This window comes from Pipistrellus kuhlii, unplaced genomic scaffold (genome assembly GCF_014108245.1).
Source record: "Pipistrellus kuhlii isolate mPipKuh1 unplaced genomic scaffold, mPipKuh1.p scaffold_m20_p_5, whole genome shotgun sequence".
In the NCBI taxonomy this organism is placed as follows: domain Eukaryota; kingdom Metazoa; phylum Chordata; class Mammalia; order Chiroptera; family Vespertilionidae; genus Pipistrellus; species Pipistrellus kuhlii.
The window spans coordinates 23,210,982-23,226,907 of NW_023425551.1; the positions used below are offsets into that span (position 1 = coordinate 23,210,982).

General features: G+C 37.0%; 1 protein-coding gene across 14 annotated transcripts in view; it reads left to right on the forward strand.

Moving 5' to 3' along the window:
- The window catches only part of AIG1 (androgen induced 1), a 166,011-nt gene that overhangs the window by 14,402 nt on the left and 135,683 nt on the right, over positions 1 to 15,926 (forward strand). The gene's annotated exons all lie outside the window — the stretch shown is intronic.

Consider the following 15,926-nt stretch of genomic DNA (forward strand, 5'->3'; position numbering starts at 1 on the left):
TGAAGGTAGCTGTCATTCTGAATTTTGTGTTTATCTTTTTCTTTAAAAAAAAATGGTATGTACTCCTAAACAATATATTGTGTTGGTTAGTTTTACTTGATTAGGGCCTTCATAAAAATGGTATCATTATGAGGCTTTCTTTATCTAAATAGAAATAGCATGCTTAAGTAGGGTAAACTTGACAATACAATGAGCCATTGTGATATTGTTTACATGCCTGTGTTTCTTACTGCCTTCAGTACTGTGTAATTTAGTCTTGCAACTGATTATCCAATTAGGAATTGGAAGGGTGAGATGTAAATGTTACTGTCTAGCTGACAGGATGATTTATTAGAAGTGTATCTTTGTGGAATTTCACCTGCTTTGTTGTTTGGGAGGCCCAGTGTCAAACCAAAACATATGTGTTGATGGCAGACCTGTGGCCAGATTTTTAAGAAATTTCAGCCAAAGTTGAATTCCATTCAAGTACAATTTTGGGTTATTCAACCAGTGGGGTCGTACTGATTTTAAAATGTATTTATCTTTTCTATAGTTTCGATCAGCATTGTTGAAACTTTCAACACACCTGGGTTTAGTCCAAGGGCCCTGATGCCACCCACTGACTATAGTAACTCAGTTTTTGCCACTGCTTGTGCTAGTTCTTTCTGTTCTTCCAATGTCAGCTGCCAAGTGGATTCTCTGAACCATAAGATTCACATGCAAATGCCTTTCCTCTGTTCTTCAAGTATGGTTTATTGATCTAGGTTGTCTACTTTAGTCTTTGAGATAGTTGGAGTTTTGTTTTCATTAGAAATATTTTTTATTTTAGTAATTTTTCTCAATGTGATTTTCATAGAAAGTGCTATCAATTATTTTTATAAAGAAAGCAGAAAAAGAGTAACTGCCTGAGCGATGTCACTCAGTGATTGAGCATTGACCTATGAACCTGGAAGTTAACAGTTCGATTCCCAGTTAGGGCACATGCCCAGGTTGTGGACTGGATTCCTAGTATGGGATGTGCAGGAGGCAGCTGATCAATGATTCTCTCTCATCATTGATGTTTCTGTCTGTCTGTCTCTCTTCCTTCCTCTCTGAAATAACATATATATTATTATATTAAGAGAAACTGACATTGGGCCATAATTTTAATATACAAAATGAAATAAGTATTGATTTACTTTAGGAAATAAAAAAAGTCAATATTCTGAAAACTGGTAAAGCTAATTTTAAAAGTGCTCCCTTAGTATTCTGCTTTAAAGACAAGTGAAATATACATACTCCATAAAATTTTTATAAGATGATAATGGGAAATACATACTTAAAGTTTATGGCCTTAAATAATTAATGATGTTTATTGTTATAAAAGTTTGAATTTCATTTTGTATCATCTTTGTATGTATATCAGAAGTTTTTATATTTCTTTTAGCTCTTTTTACTTATACTGATGATAAACTGCTCAAAATAGTAGGAAGTGTGTAAGTTTTTGAGATGTCAGGTTACTGGCTTTTATCTTTCCAGTTTCTATTTTGGGGGAACAGGTAAGAAAATATGATAGTGAGGCAGCTCACATAGAGGCATCTTGGAAGCCAATGAACCCAATGCTCAAAAAAATACTGTGAGCACATTCCATCAATTAAAGAACAAGTAGCCTTCCCTGGTGGTACCTATCAATTATTCACAGCATTGTATGAATTATTCTAACTATGCAATCACAGTGTTTGCCTTCCACTATCTTAGCTTAATTTCTGGGAAACTATTGGTTAGAGAAAAGAGGAGCAAGTTGGAAGGGTTGGGGAGAGGAAGACCATCCATAAGAGTGTGGATTTCTTCTAGAATAGGGTTGAATTAGGTAGCGGTCGTTGGGGATGGGAAACTGTTGGAGGACAGCCTGGAGGTAAGGCCCTGAAAATTGAACTGCTTGTCCAACATGATCACTATAGAAACCACTGCTGTGACTCCTGAATTAAAGTCTGATTAAACATTTTCAGGCAGAAGACTGATGTAAAACATCCATGAGATGTTAAATGGAAATGTCATTACTTCAGGATTCTTCAGATATTTTTTTCAAAACCATGGACAGAACATACCTTTTGGCAGACAATAGTAATTGTGAATCATTGCGTTCATTTTAACATCCTGAACCCTGCATGTAAGAGTGTCCAGGATAGAATAATAGTGGTTGATATTATTTCTCATCACCACTATGCACTTTACTTTTTGTTTAGTTAACAGATATCTGACTTAATATCGATAAAATACAAAAGTTCGTTTTGAGCAGAGACAGATGTAGATATGTCAAAGTGGTCATTTATTTTGTCATCAAAGCTAAAAGCAAACTAAAACAACGAAACAAATAAAACTTTATACATTGGACTGACACTTTATTTTTTTATGTTATCCCCAGATCCTGAAGATTTATTTATACATTAGGCACAAATGCCTAGTATACATATATGCCTTAGGGCAACCATAAGCAGTGAATCTGTTCTTTCATAAATTGTCATTGAATTGTAAATTTAAAAAAAGCACAAAGACAATGAAAAAGTAGTCATTATTATTACTTGACTTGTTTATGCAACAAAGACATTCTTAATACTATGTACCATTCTGTTAGGTTATGATACTATAATGACAAGTAATATACTCATGGAGGTATCATTTGTGGCAATGATAGGGTAAATGTGATAAATGCACAAGTTTTCTAAAGTGAGCTACTAAATGTTCTGCCTGATACCTTCTAACCCAAAATTATTCACGAAAGGAGAATGACTAAAGCCTTGGAAGAGGTTTAGTCATTAGCCAGGATTCTTCTGTGCAACTGAGTGAAAAGTACTTGCCCCATCAAAACATTTTTCCTTCATTTTCTGCCCTAAATGGATGGACTCGACAATATTCCTGTCTGTTGTTGTTGCTGCTATGCTGCTGGTGATGATAGCGATGGGAATGGTGGAACGGGATTTCTGTATTTATTTTAACCAACACCAGAGCTATTCCCCAGAAGCCATGTAATTAACAGATGTGGACGTGAAAGTTCACCTATGCTGTTTTTTGAGAATCTTCTGCATTGCCTTTCTAGTACTTTCTTAAGACTCTTTTAATTTAAATGATTACAACTAATCATTCCATGGAAACAGATAAGACAATAAAATATAAATACTAACATGGGAAAGTTGCTGTACTTACAGCCTGTAAGGAGAGAGGCCTTTGGCTTGTTACTACTCCAATCCCTTCACAGTGGGAAATAAAGGGCTCTTAATTCTGAGGGTGGAGTTTCCTTCTAACCTCATTTTAGTGGAGAGACTCTTTCCTCCGTGAAAGCCCTTCTTTCCAACCTGAAGATGCCATCTACCCGAGAGGACTGTTTCTTTGTCTTAACTGGACACTTTGTGGCTCTGAAGACTTCTGGGTGTGTGACATTTGGTTCATAAAGCCCTCTGAGCCTCTCCCAGGTGTGAGCTATTCTGTTTTTGTAATGTTTTTCTGTGCTGGGTCAGAGAACCCATAGAAGCCATAGAATGTCCTGAGTGTGCTATAGACTATAGGCCTGGCACTAAATGCTGTAAATAGAGACTTGCATCCTGGGCAGAAAATGTCATATTAGCAGTTTAACTAGGCTAAGAAAAGACTGTCACTGTGCCCATCAGCTTATTTCCATATTCTACATTTTCACAAAATTTTGTTTAAAATAAGAGCAACCTGGCACAGGTCAAGGAGAACATTGCAGAATGCTGCGGATGTGGTCAAGCAAGAAATTATAAAGAGTTAATGAAGGCCCCCGGCAAAGAAAGCCAGATAAGCCAAAGCAAAGTCATCAAGAGATCTTGGGGGATGACAGTAAGAGTGGGAGCCACTGAGGCAGCATCTGAGGGGATGCTGGCTTTCAGGAGGGAGCTGTGAGTAATCTTCAGGGTAGGGCTGCAGATGAACCCACATGGGGTGAGCAAATAAAGCACAGGTCTTCAGAGAGGAAAAATCATGAAGATTTTTATATAAACCTGTATAAATCATTGTGTATCATAATTTAATATCACACCCTTAGGTCTAAAATATTTGCCGAGGAGTATGATAGCTGGAATGCTTCCTCAAGTTGACTATAAACATTATGAAGTGTAGGTTTTACTGAGAGAAAAAAGTGTCGAATGATACCAGTGTTTTTCCCACAGCTCCAGGAAAGAAGTGCCCACAAATACAATCCGATCCTTGAATTGGCAATACAAGTGAAAGGGATCGTTTTCTGTATTATGGAGTTCTCAGATTTGTTTTTTGTTTTTTTTTAAGCTTGGTAGTCTGATTCTGACCTAGGGCTTTGTGTTGGAAGGTAAGTAGAAGGCAAGGGGTTTCACACAACTCTGTGCACACTCAGTTGCAGTAGCTCCCATTCATTAAGATTTTAGCTCTGGAGGCAGCCTATAACTGAGAGTGCGAACTATGGACAGACTCTAGGTTCAAATCTGCTTTAACAACATTCCAGACTTACTCTACTAAATATGATAAGAAAAAGATTTTATTTAAGATTTTTCTATTTGCTATGTAGCATTTAAGAAAAATCTACTCAGTTTAAGACAGTGTCTTGAGAAACCGAAAACCGAACGAAAATAGTAGAAAAGAAAACATCTTCTGACCACAATGGTCAAATGTTTGTGGTATCTATTGGATAGTGTAACAAGCAAAATAGAATGCCTTGCTTTTGCTTTTCCCTAACCTACCAACCTCTGTTTCTAGGAAAAAACAAAAACAAAACAAAACAAAAACAGAGAAGGGCAGTTTGCAGCTCAGAGAATTCTCCTAACAACTTTGGCTGGATGGGGCCCAGAATCTGTCTCTATTGTATAAAATTACACTTTTAATTAAATGGAAGGATATTAGCACATGTCTTCACCAAGTTCAACCAGACATATATATGTGGCATACAGTTGCCTATAGCAGTACTTTGTTCTTTTCCATTGCTATGTAGAATTCCATATTGTGCATTTTAGAACTTATTTTCTATCTTATTGCTGATGCATTTGGGAGTTATTTACAGTTTGAAGACAATGAAAATAATGCATCTCTGACCATGTTTGTATATATGTTTGGTGCACATGTATGTGCATGTCTGTCTAGAAGTAGAATTGCTGGGTTATAGGGTAAACATATATGTTCAGCTTAATAGATACTGCCCAATAGTTTTCCAGAGTGGCTTAAAACATTACATTCCTGCCAGCAGTGTTTGCATTCTTTTTACTCAGTATCTTCACCAAAGCTTTATAGTGTCAATTTTTATTTAACTATTATGGGGGTATAAAATTACACATGTGGTTTCAATTTGTATTTCCCTGATCATTAATGATGTTAAAATTTTTTATTTGCTTATTAACCATTGGAGCAGCTTCTTTTATAAAGCGCCTGTTAAAGTCCTTTGCCATTTTTAAAACTTGGGTGGTCTCTCTTTTACTCTCTGATTTGTAGGAGGCTTTTAAAAGATTCCAAATATATATATATATATATTACAAATATATTTTCTTTCTTTATGGCTGGTCTTCACTATTTATTGTATCTTTTGATCAACTGAAATTCTTACTTTCAGGGAAGCTCAATTTAAATTATTAATCTGTTGTTTCATTACTTACTATACATGCTTTCTTTTGCTCTTTTAAGAAATATTTTCCTAATCCCAGATCATGAAGATATTATCCTATGCTACATTCTGAAAGTCTTGTAATTTTACCTTTCACATTTATGATCCATTTGGTGGTGATCTTTGTGTGTGGTATGAAGTATGAGTCAAAGATTTTTTTCTCCTTAGTCCAAAGAAGGGCTGTGGCAATTTTGCTATACATCAGGTGACTGTGTTTGTGTGTGAGTCAGTGTTTGGACTCTGTTCTGCTCCACTGGTCTATTAATCTTTGCATCCATGTCACACCCTTTTTGTAAAAAAAAAAAAGTTTTTATTGATTCCAGAAAGAGGAAGAGAGAGGGAGAGGGAGAAATGGAAACATCGATCAGCTGCTTTTTGCTGGAGATCAAGCTGACAACCTGGGCATGTGCCTCCACCAGGAATCCACCCAATGATTTCTTGGTGCAAGGGACGACACAAAACCAACTGAGCCACACAGGCTGAGTGATGTTACAGTCTTTTAATTACTACAACTGTAAATTACAACTGGATATCCTGTGGTGTAAGTTCTTCAACTTTATTCTTCAAGATTGTTTTTACTCCTCTTGGCCTTCTGCATCCCCATTTAATTTTAGGTTTGCCAAATTTTAACCCCCCCCCAAAAGTTAGGTTATTAATTGAGATAACATTGACTCTATAATCATTTTAGAGAGAGGTTACATTTTGCAATATTGTACCTTCCAGGAACATAGTGTATTTTTCCATTCCTTTAGGGCTCTAATCTTATCTCAGTAAAGTTTTGTGGTGTTATTTGGGCTGTCTTACACATCTTTCATTAGCTTGATTCCTAAGTATATGCCTTCTTTTTAGTAGAGAGTTGTTTTAGTTTGTACAGAAGCAAAATCTTCCTTTAGACTCACATCTTTAAAGAACATATTACAGAGAAACTCTTTTTACAGAGGGGAAGTGCCCTTGCACCTTGAAGAGGAGGTGTGGGATTTTTTTTTTTTTTTTTGTTGGTTGGAGTGAGATGCAGTATGTCTTGTCCAGATGGAATCTTTGAAATATTCTTAAAAGCAGCAGATGTGTGTGGGAAGAATGACAGAGTATACTGAGCACCAGACTAACTTACTGTCTTGGGTAATTTCATAGTTGAATGAAGAAAGAAATGTGTATTTTAAGTATTTGAAGCATAATCATTGATGGGAAACAAATGACCATTCTAAGCAAATAGATTATATCCTGGACTTACCTTCACCAATCACCAGAGATTAAAAAAAAATAAATAAATGATCACAATATTATCAAGGGACAGATACATTTGTTGGATTTATCATCAAGTGTATTTCTTATTAAATTAAACAAATCTTCAAAATTCAATAAATCGGGCATGAGTTAGTGAGAGGATACTGTTTCAGAATTCAAGTCCTTTAGAAATCCCTCTAATTACTACTTTGTTTTTTTTCCCCTTTCCCAGTTATGCTTTGGGAAAGAATATTTCTTACTCACTGACTTGGGGGCTTCAGCTGTAATTCACTTCTCACATTGGCTCCTGACTCATAAAGTCCATTGAAACTACTATCATGAAGACACAAGGACCTTCTCATTGTCAGACCCAGTAAAAGCACTTCTCTGACTTCAATCTTTGAGGTTATTGAAATATTTCTTCTCCACAGAACTGTTCTTCCGTGGCTGCCTTGACAGTTACTGTCCTCTCTTGGGCTTTCTCCTAGCTCTTCGCCACTTTTGCTCAGCTCAGTTTTTAGCTCTCTTTATGCCTAAAATGTTGGCATTGCACTGGACCAGCTTCTGACCCCTTGTTTTCTTAGTGTAAACTTTCGTTCTGGTGGAACTTGTTCACTCCCCTGGGTTCAGTGACAAATCAGTATTCAGATGTCTGGAAGGTTTTCTACCCTACAAACGCATGTGTCCAACTACCTGTTGGACTGCTGCATTTAAGTGTCCCAGAGGCACCTTGAATGTAATATTTCAAAAAGGGAAACTTTTAAACATCTGCATCTTGGTCGATGGCACCCTTTCCAGGAGTCCTGAAGCATGGAAGTGACCATTGACTCTCCTGTCTCCTTTCACCTTTCATTCTCAGTAATGGCTAGTCTTCCTCCTTCACATCCTTGATATGGCTCCAGGGTTGGTCCACTCTTCTAGGTCCACTGCCTTTTTTTTTTCTGTTCCCACATATTCTCACACTTGGCCTTCTTAAACTGCCTCCTCACTGGCCCCTCTGCCTTCAATATTATCATGTTCTGATCCATTATCTGTTCTCAGGATGATCTTTCCAAATGTTCTACTCCTCTGTTTAAAATTCTATAATGGGTCTATATTTTCCCTTTAATATTTTTCCTTTTACTTTAAACTCTTTATCCTGGTTTTCTAGACCTAGTCATACTCAAGAACTTCTCTGCTTCTTCAACATCATCTCTTGACAATATGTCTTTTCTACCTGTTGTGACTAGTCTCCCAAACTACTTATAGTTCCTCTGTCACTCTGCCTTCCCTTCAGAGATACTGCTGCTTTCACCTAGAACAGGCACATTGCCCTCCCAATCCTTCTTTTTTCTTCTAGAAACTGCCTCTTACCTGTTCTCCACAACTCAACTCAGATAGGACCCACTGTAGGGGAGTCCTTTTCCCATCCTTTCCCACCAGTCTAAATTATATTATTTTGTATGGTAAGTGTTTATTTATTTTGATCACCCTATATCAGAACTTCTTAAAGGCAAGGAGTCTCAGTCAGTGTCTGCTTTTATGAATGGGTACTGCGTTAGGCTCTGGGGATACAAAGATGAATAAGACATCATCTTTGCCCTCGGGGCTCTGTAGAAGGTGATACAGAAACAGATAATTACTGTGCAATTTGTTAAGTGCCACATTAAGGTATTTACAAAACATTAAAGAAGGAGCGCCTGGTTCTGGGTCTGAGAGTTTTGTTTAAGTGTACACAAGGGATCTTCAAAGAAATGGCATGTGGGGAGATAATCCTCTGAGTAAAAATCATCTCCAGGAAAACTGGCAACGTGTAGCCAGTTTCACCAGTTGCCCTCCAAAGATTATTCCCTCAGATCTCCAGTTACAGAGAACTGTATAGGAGATAAAATATTTACAAATCATACCTGAACATGCAAATAAACATCATGATGCTTGGCTGGAGAGAGAGACATGCATTGAGCTGTTTTGGGGTTAGAGAGAGAAATCTGCATTAAGCTTAGCTAAGACTTAAAAGAATCAGCAATTTATTTGTGTGCCTAGGAGTTCTCTGACAAAAACTCTAACCCTGCTTAAGACAAACTGCACCCTGACTTTGTGTAATGTTTGCCTTCATGAAGAAGAAACTAAAACCTTGAAAGGTTCATGATATCTTTTTCAGATCTAATGCTAAATCCCAGAAAACAGTCCAGCAAAGAAGGAACTTCTTATTTTTGGTCCCCTCCCCACACTCACACACATCCCAGAAAAGGACACTTTGTGGTTGCAAGCCACCCATAGCTATTCTACTAGACTGAAGGGTCAGGGCCAGAGCCTTATGCAGTTTGAGATAAACTGACTCTGTAGCAGTCAAATAAGGCGGCCAAATTCATCTAGACCAAGGTAATCTACACGATTGTCTATGGTAGGGACTCATCCCAGTCCCTGTAGACTCAAAGGACCATGACTGAAACTGAGCTTCATGGGATTTGGAAAGTCCCTAAAATTCCATGTAAAATCAAGTATATGTGCATATAGAAAGGCCGTAGTTTTCATCATATCCTTAAAGTTCTTATAACTCAAAGAATCACTGTCCTATACACTTGGGTTTATGTGCATCATAACTATTCATTTGATCATCATTTATTGAGGATCTCGGGCTAGGCATTTTGCTCAGTGCTGATTTACTGCTGTGATGTGTGTGGCAGTGGTGCATGGAATGATTCAGATTCAAGTCAACATTAACTCAGAGCCAGAGTTCCAGGCTCTTCCATTTACAGTATCTTATTTAATGCTCACAATAAATTGTGTGGCAAATCTTCTTAAGACCATTTGACAGAAAAGGAAACTGAAGTTCAGAGTATAAAAAGCACTTTCCTCAGGACAACTAAGCACTCAAGCAGATAAATCAGACCTAAGAATATAAAGATGATGGGAACCTTATGCTCTGCCTCATGTAGCTCATCAGACAGGCGGAAGCAAACAGCTAAATGCAGTGACATAAATGCAAGCATAGAGGAGCATAAGATATAAAATCCTGGCAGCAAGATACATATGGAAGAGTCAGCAGCACTTTGTCAAGGAGAAGATAGAGCTGAGTCTGAGGATGAATAATAGTGGACTATATGAAAATATGTGCCAGGTTGAGGTGAGAGCACTTGCAAAACACAGACACAAGAACTAGTCTTCTGCTTGTGAAAAAAAATGATAGTCATTTGGAACAGTGAATAAATGAGTATCAGAGCATAGAAAGAGATATGTTGGAGAACCAGATTCTAGCCTATATGACTCCACACTTACTGACATATCTACAATTTCCTCCCAAAATTTAATGTAGGCTACAGGTAGCCACAATTTAAAATACATTTTTTGGTTATTTTTTCCTTAAAGTTGTTTCAGAAGGTATGTCCCTCACACTGTGAATGATACTAGACAATCCAAAATCAATAAATTTCTAAATATTTTAAATAGAAACTTCTAGGGACAGTGACCATAACTTTCTACACAGCTTCATTAACATGTGTATAGTATGCTCTTTAAATATACAAATTGTACATAAGTATGTGAGATTATCTGATTCTGTAACCATTAATCAGTGAAGACCTGATTTGGTCTTAATTCAGGTCAAGGTCCTGAATTAAGGTTTAAGATTTATCTAACTCTTTAATGATTATGTTTGGCACTTAAGCCATCTTCTGCTGAAGTACACTGTTACCAATTTAATAGGATGAAAAAACACTTCACAATGTTAGAAAATCTCCACAACAGATTTGTGCTATAAAAATGCATCTTTTTAAAAATAATTGTTCATCACTATTGTTGTGCTTAAATCTCGATATAATGTACTTAGCAAGTATAGATTCCGCTAATTTACAATTAAACCTTTCTGCACACAGTCACATCTGCCGCACAGCATACAATCATTTACTAGCCTGCATTTCTGCATTAGTCATTTCCTAAGTGCTTTGTACATGTTATTCAATCAATAAATATTTGTTAAATCAATGGCCTGTTTTAGACAGTGTTCAGAAAAGTGCATGCTAATATGAATAGTTTTAAAAAATCTTTAAGCCTATAAAAGTGTTGAGTAGCTCATAGCTTCAGTGAAGCACAGTGAGAACCATTCAAAGGGGACTTTGCTGTGGTTATTTGCAGATTAGAATGGCATCTCTTGGAAGGTCTGGCCATTCTCTGAGTGGGCTGTTGCAGGAACATGGTGTGATTGCACCCATGGTGTGATGCCATCTTTAGATGACTCTTCTTGCTACTTACCTATTGAAAGCGATTATGCGATAATTGTAACGAACTTTGTGGGCATGCTTTCCTTTCCAAAGCTGCTTATCCCAGTGCATTATTTTTGACTGAAAAGTTTGTTTTTCTTTCTTTCTATCTGAATGGATTGCTTGCCTGTGGTGACTTATGGCTTACTTCATCAATTTTCAGTAATGAGATAGAGCAGTATGAGGTAAATGTCTGTGTACATGGGCAAGGATTCTAAATCACATTCTGAAAACCACGGGCTTGATGCTGTGAGTCCATCTCCTCAGAAATGCTTGTGGTGAACATTCTTTGAGAATGCTTGGGCTTAAAGCACATCATTTTAATGACAGAGTTAGAAAAATAGCGTTACAGTCATTACAGTCAGAGAGCCAAATTGGCTTATTCAGGCTCACACTCTCTAAGGGCAGTAGAGAAAAATTCACCAGGCAGTGCATCTGATGGGTATAGTCTCAGTGGATGAAGGAAGCAGAGAGACCCTCTGGTACTTTTAAATGCATTGATTTCTCTACGGAGTAGTATTCAAACATGTAACTGATAACAGCTTTTTGGTAATGGACAGACTCCATACAGTAACTGAGATGGATCCCTGTAGCTGAAGAACTGCTAGGAATGTTCAGATGTCTCAGGCAAGGAAGGCACTGGAAACAAATGCAAAGGAATCCTACAATAATTCATTCATCTGATTTCTTCCTTTCTTTGTTTTCTTTCTTTTTTTTTTTTTTTTTTTAGTCTTTATTGTTGAAAGTATTGCAGATGTCCCCCTTTTCCCCCATTGACCTTTTCTAGCTGCCTCCCTACCCTATTATCTGTGTCCTTGGGTTATGCATATATGCATACAAGTTCTTTAGTTAATCTCTGCCTATCCACCCACCCTCCTCGACCTTCCTTATGAGATTTGTCAGTCTGTTCCATGCTTCTATGTCTCTGGATCTATTATGTTCATCAGTTTATTTTGTTCATTAGATTCCACATATGACTGAGATCATGTGATACATTCATCTAATTTCATATCCACTCACTGTCCCACAGTGCCTAAATACTTTTGGCATTCACTCTTGATCTTGGTAATAAGGAGAAGGAATTATGCACTATTAAAAAGTAAGATATGTGTGGAATGAATGGGGAATCCCTTGAAGATTGTGTTTACTAGTACTGCTATTTTATTGCTTTTGGATCTTTTTCACATATTGTTTAACTCCTTCAGTCAAATTCATTCTTCATTGAGCACAGATACAGCCGTAGATTGGTTTCTGGCAAGAACTGCATTGGAAGTTTTATGAACTGATAGCAAAATGTTTTTGGTACAGTGCCACATGCTAAGTAACGATAGCTAAGATATATAGGAAGGCCTCAAGCTCACACCATTTATCCAAATGTGTTATCTGACTTTCTGCATAAGAGAAATTACACACACACACACACACACACACACACACACACACACACACCCTGCACAAATACCATGTATGTTATATTTGTGTGTCATATCTATTTAATGCTATATATCTTTATCTATCTATCTATCATCTATCTATCTATCTATCTATCTATCTATCTATCTATCTATCTATCATCTATCTATCTATCTATCTCTATCTATCCATCCATCCACCCATCCATCCATCCATCCATCCATCCATCTGTCTTGTATATCTTTCCTAGATTACATATACATTTATTAAAGGTTACATAGTACTTTGTTCTCTCACTATAAAAGAGTTTAGACAGAGTTTTATTTCTTCTTGATCATCTCCCCTTAAATTAATCCCCTTATCCTCACATAGAGAACTCCTCTAGGACTTCCCTTATGATACCTATAAGTCTCCCTGCCTTCTTCCCATATGTTCTCCCCACAATTTTCCTTCATTCCATGTTCTTCATCACTGTTGTTTTGTTATTGCCCCGCAGAGTGACATCTTCTTGTTTATTCTGTCTACCATGTCTAACAGTAACTTTAAAATAATCAAAATCTTCAAAAGTACTCTTTATGTTCATTTTATGAAAATGCAATATAAGTAAAATGTGTTACACCATAGTATAAATCATTGGAAATCTTGCTTCCCAAGGGCAAGATATGGGTAATCAAGTCTTTAAAATTTCATATAAATAATGATTCAAATTATCACTTAAGGTGTTGTTTTTCCATTTTGGTGCATTTTTGGTTCTTGCCTGAATTTGGCCAATTAAGCAGGAATGTAAAAATTACAAACTAATTAATGATGACACGACCTGATATATAGACTATAGATTTGGTACAATTACATATAATTGAGGATACTGAAGATAATCTAATAAAATAAAATAAAATAAAAACCCTATTTTGGATAAACCATTATATATATGGATAAATTATATGTCTATTGAATTTTCCCTAAAGTATAAACAGAATTGTATTGTTTAGTGCATTCAGAGAAAAAAAGGAAAACATATTTTTGGTGTTTTGTTTTGTTTTGTTAGGATTTCTATTTATTTCTTTTCTTTTATTATTGTCATTTTTTAAATTCTCACCTGAGAATATTTTTCCATTGATTTTTAGAGAGGGGGAAAGACAGATAGAAATATCGATGTGAAAGAAGCACATTGATGGTTGTCTCCTGCATGAGCCCAGACCATAGCTAGGAAGGAGTCTACAACCGAGGTGTGTGCCCATGATCAGAATCGAACTTGGGACCCTTCGGTTCCCAGCTGATGGCTATATTCATTGAGCCAAACAGGCAAGCGGCAGAAAATTACTTTAATGAAAATCACTCATGTGTAAAAAAGAAAAGGATATGAATGGGATTTGGGTACATCTCCATATTTGTGGAAATTAATCCTAAACTTAACATGACTCAGTAAAAAAAAATCTAAGTTTCTGACAGGGAGAGTTATGTGCATAAAGAAAAGATGCACAAGGAATTAAACTGTAGAAAAATGTTCAAGAAGAACAAATGCTAAAGTGACTGCAAAGTATCCTAGGATATTTTTTGCATTCTGATAAATCCCTATGTATATTTCTTGGAGGGAAATGGTACAATTGACCACTTCATTTCTACATGTAACACAAAATAATAAAAACCACCAACCTGCTAAGAACTCAAAGGCACATGGTGTATGTGTGTGTCATGCTGAGTTGATGGTTTAGAAATGCCAACTCTGTAGAATGGCTGGGGCTGAATAATGCTTCTAGGTAATCCTACTTAAGATTCACTTGTGCATCTCTGGGTAACCTTCACATTTAAAAATATATATTTATTTAAATCTTTATTGTTGAGATTATTACAGATGTCCCTCTCCCCTCCTACCTCCAACCATTGCTTTCCTCTGCCCCCTTCTTGCACCACCCCAGGCCTTCACCACTCTATTGTCTATGTCCATGCATATAAGATCTTTGTTTAATATCTTCCCACCCTCTACCTCCTTCTCTCTGAGAATCTTCAGTCTGTTCCATTCCCAGGTCTTCAGAGGAGGGCAATTAGGGGCAATCAGGCTGACAGGGGGGTGCAGTTAGGCATCAATCAGGCTGGCAGGGGAGTAGTTAGGGGGTGATCAGGCTGACTGGCAGAAGCAGTTAGGAACTATCAGGAGGGCAGGCAGAAGAGCAGTTGAGAGCCAGCAGTTGGGAGCCAGCAGTCCTGGTAGGATAGGGCCTAAACAGGTGCTCGAACATTCCTTGAGGGGTCCCAGATTAGAGATGGTGCAGGTTGAGCTGAGGGACAACCTCCCCACCCCCATGCATGAATTTTGTGCACTGGGCTTCTAGTTATATATAAACATACTGAAGGACTTTTGTTTATTTAACACAGACTGATGATGAAGTTTCCATTACAGGGAATTTTCAAAGTGGCATCTATACAACTTTGAACAGAGTGAATAACAATGTGAGTGTGGCAGTGCTGTGCTAAGGGGTAGAATCAGGTGATTTTGAGTGCCCTTCTTTCCTTTGTTCTGTGCCTCAGGGGGGAACCCATCCACAGAGCTGTCACAGGTTCTTCCACAGCCAACATGGAAATTTACCCCCAAAATTATGTTTTCTAAACAGGTAATTGATAAAGTTGTATCTTTTATAAATAAATACATCATCAGAAAATCATTTCTCTTAGAAGAAACCAGAATAATACTCTTGAATCTTTTGTTGGTGTTAAATGGGCATGATGTTGAGCCTAGGGAATACATTTTCTGCCCTTTCCATAATCTGAATTATCATTGCCAAGCTGTGTTACAGTATGTTGCCTGCCTCCACTCGTAGCTCTGGATCATTAATGCATTAGCACCCACATTAAGAATTTCACAAATAATTATTGGGCTATAGCATTTCAGTGTTCTCTCTCTGTAACAGTACAATTAAAACAGTTAAGTAATTCAGGTTGTAATTGATTTGGGAAAGTACAATTGGTTACTTTATTTGGGGACAATGATGTGGGTATCTACATAAGTTTGCAGTGCTTGTGAAGATGTTAGTTCATAAAAACTGAAAACCTGAGAAGGAAATCATTTACTTCAAGTTTGACAACAAAAATTTACTCTACACCAGTCTTGATTGGTGCATTCAGTTGATTTATTTATGACTCATAGACTAGATGCTTTCTACCACTCCATTTGATAAAACATTCTAATTCTAACAGATTAAAGCATAGGAGGAAGGTTTCTTCACAGTCAGACTGAATTGTCTCATTTATTATTCAGAATACGCTGGTCCTTTTCCTTGCATGTCTTAGATGTTTGTTAAACCTCACCAGTCAATATAACTAGAACACAGGTGTTAAATTAATGGACATGTCATTTTGATGATTGATGTTGCTTTCTGTCGAACTGTGTGTGTGCATGCATGTTTTGCATTTGTCCTTAGGTGAGCAAAATGGAAGTAATGGTTGTGAGATGAATTTTC